This window comes from Pan troglodytes, chromosome 22 (genome assembly GCF_028858775.2).
Source record: "Pan troglodytes isolate AG18354 chromosome 22, NHGRI_mPanTro3-v2.0_pri, whole genome shotgun sequence".
Classification (NCBI taxonomy): domain Eukaryota; kingdom Metazoa; phylum Chordata; class Mammalia; order Primates; family Hominidae; genus Pan; species Pan troglodytes.
In genome coordinates this window covers 10,607,208-10,611,178 of record NC_072420.2, presented here as the reverse complement: position 1 = coordinate 10,611,178, position 3,971 = coordinate 10,607,208, and positions in this window count along the sequence as shown.

Here is a 3,971-nt window from a genome sequence, read left to right as displayed (position 1 = left end):
CTGGTGCTATCAGCTGGGTTCTCCTCCACTTAGTGTCTCTGGTAGAGTAGATCAGGTTCTCTTTTGGCATTGGTGCCATTTTAATTTGGCGAGCTTAAATTTACTATCATTTATCAAGTGTCTATTAAGTCAGTGTCAGAGAGGGCTATATAAGGATATGGCTATGAGGAGACTTAATAAATCGAGGGTTCTTTGATATAACAGGCTACCTAGTTACATTTCTTGTTCTAAAGATTTTTTTCAGATACAACAAACAATATTTTACAGTTTAACTTGTAGATGAATGAGTTTCCTGATATATAATTTAAGCAAACTCTTTCATACTAAAAATCTTATGAACTCTTTACCCATCTTAGGCTTTAAGATTGATGTGAGAGGTATTCTGGAATAGAAATCTAAATTTAAGGCTAGAGTCAAGAGTGCCGAAGATAAGACTCTTATCCAAAGGAAAATCAAGCAATTGCTATGTCTTGCAAAGGCCAGTGAGCAGACAGAGGGGAGAGAATACAATTGCCCCAAATAAAGACTCACTTTGGATCTCAGTGATTATATGTGTGCATATATGTGTATATATATGTATATTATACATGTGTATGCATGTATATATGTATATTATACATGTGTATGCATGTATATATGTATATTATACATATATATGCATGTATATATAAGAATATATATAAAACTGAAAACTGCACACATCCCATATACACCATATACATGAAAGTGAACACACACACATACACAAACATATATATTCAGTTTCAAACAATTGTTAGAGAACCTGAGGAAGAAACTAAATGGAATATAATGGTTGCATCTATGATAGCCATGGTACTAGAACTAGTAGTAGTTCTACTAAGGTGATAATTGACATAGTAAAATAAATAAGATACAAAGCAGTAAGAGAGAGCTACATTTTCCTTAAGGCCAGGCTGAATATTCACTAACAAGGAAATTTCTACAGTCATTATTTTAATCTGATTCATTCTCTTGGTGGGATATTCCAGAGTTACCACCTACAGAAATTCCACTTTTCCTTACTGAGGTTTTCTTTTTTTCTTTTCAGTCCAAATATTAGTCATTTTGGTAGAGAAGGCAGAAACAATTAACAATTGAGTAATTCCTCAAGAATCATGTTAAAAGGTTTCCAAATCATGAATGTATAGTTATATTTTGTTCACTAGATTTTAACCCACATACCTCACTTGTATAGAAATTATGCTTATTTGGATATTCAGTATATTTCTTCATACAAAGACAAAATCTATAAAATGTACACACACACAGATGCTATGGATACATGCACACATGTGCACACACAAATATGTATACATGGTTTACCATTATTTTCTAGATCATTCAGAGGTCAGTATTAATTAAAACATCATAGATCTATGGCAAATTTTGGGCCACTTCTCCTAAGACAGGAATTTAAAAAGCCTTCAATTGTCATAACAATGGGAAGAAGTCTGAGAGCTGGAGTAAGGGAAGTTGGTGCTCAGAAATATTAACTACCATTTATATAGGATATCCTTATGAGATAATCTTAAAGCCAAATGAGGCTAAAATATTAATACGAGTTATTTAGCCAAGTTTTCCAGCAGGAAGAAGGAAATAAGCAGTGAACTCAAACGCATACAAGATACAGAGGAGCAGGTTAATTGAAGCCATTGCAGCAGAAATTGAGAAGAATAAACAGGAGTTAGAAGATGAGAGCAAGCAATTGAAAGGGGAGTGGGCTGAGCTGGAATTATGGTGTAGAAAATGACTGGTTGAGAAAAACCCAAACAAATATTTCTATAATGTCATGTGCATAAGATACCTGTAGATGTTATCAAGGTATATAAATAAACTACCTGTCATTAGAGCTAATTTCTAAGCAAATTATTCATAAAAGTTTATAACTTTGTGAGGCATTACAGACACCAAAACTAATGATTTGGCATTTCCGTGGCCCAATTTGTCTAAAGAACTATCTTTTACACTTTACTGTTTTTTAATAGGCAATACAGTGCTCAAAAAGTCTTTTATACCAAGTCCAGTAGGTTGATAACATTGAGTATAACTGAGCATTGCTTTGTGTCTACCCTCAGGCAAATATGGAGATATTCTCAAGCCTCTTTATGAAAATGGAGAGACCTCACAAGAGATGCTAATGGACAGCTGACCCTGCTCCCTGCTCCATCACAGGTTGTAGAGTATTAATTCCCAAGTTACCCAGACATTTAGTTCTGAATGTGCAAAAATGGTTTAGGTTCAAATGTTTTCAACTACTGACAAGCTCAAGAATTCAGAGGAGGTAGTACTAAGGGAAATGTAATTAATACATAATATCAAAACTTAAGCATAGCACCATAACACCTAATTTTTGACGATGTCAAATACTTAAAGTTCTCCCTTTTTATTTTCTGGTGAAAGGTGCATAGTATACAAACCTCTACTAACTTCTTGGGCTTCTGAATAAAGGAAAGGACTACCTAATGACAGTAATAGCTTGACTGCTGAAGAATTATGTCAATTAACAAAAATTGCTTCATAGGAAAAAGATGAATTGTCTCTTCAAAGTTTTTTTAAGCATGGGGGACCAAAGCCATCCCATACTTATAAGAAAATATTGCATTCTTTTATACAAGATATGCTGTACACCTTACAGAAGATTCATGTTTAATAACGCATCTTGTAAAAATCTTAGAGAGCTATAACCTTACAACATGACTTAACCCAAATACATTGAAAACTCCTTGGATTTAGACCTACAGGGAGGTGGTTTTGCTTTCTGTACCATAGCACGCATAGTTGAAGCAAACATATTCCTTCAAACATAATACTCTTACATAATAGAAAGTGTTCTCTGTTTTCTGGATGAAAAGGCATGAGGTCTTTTGTATTAGCAAACTGAAATTGTTAACTATAAAAAGTCAAAAATCAAAGGTGCTGTCATGTATTTATAAGGACCTTGAATGGCTCAGATTCATCAGGAAAAAAAAAATGCCTCAGAGAGTCTGATCTCAAGCTGATGTTTCTTTATTGAATTTGATTCTAAACCATCATTTTTGTTGAATCCTCTGTGCTTTCAGAATGCTGAAATGTAAAATATTTTTAACTTATGAAAGAGATAATTTATTTTTATTTTCTCCTATACATTTTTAAGTAGCACCTTAAAAACTAGACAAATCCATCCAGGGTCAAAAGAACTAAACTCAATTCTCTATCACTGTGAAAATAGACTTAGTTCTTCATTAAAAAGCACTACAATAACTACAAAAATTATACCTCCTGGAGTATATATTTACATATCCATGCAAAAGGGGAATAGATTAAAAGATGTTTATGAATGTCTAAAACCTTAAGTCAGTTTAACGTAGTATTATAAATCAGGTTTGTGGGTGATATTTTGTCTGCTTCTAGACTTGTGAGCAAGTTATTAAGTTTTAGGTTACTTATATTTAAAATTCAAAAAGGAAATGATTGTGATTGCATTCAAAGAAAGAGAGGACATTTTGAAGCTTCTTTTTTTTACTGATATCAAAACATAATATCACATTTGTAAAACACGTTGATGGCTTACAACCAAGTAAAATACCTCAATACCCCACTTTTCAAGATCAGTAATATTGGCCTAAGAGTATCACTCTATAGGAATTATAAAAAGTTGTATTTATGCCCTGAGATTATACCCTATAATGTGCAAACATTATAGGATAGACAAGTGGATATAAGGTTTCTTTCTAGGTTTCCTTATATACTCCAAATGGTAAAACTAGATGGAAGATTAAAATTCTAAATGTTGTTAATTTTAGAACCTTCGATGTCAGAGTTACTTTGTATGAATGAGTTTAGCTAATTTTCCACACTATGCATATCTAATAGATATTACTATTGCACAGGTGAGAAAACTGCATCTCTGATTATTATTATTCACTCTAGTCACAGAGATAAGAAAGGGCAAAATATCATAATAGAAGCCC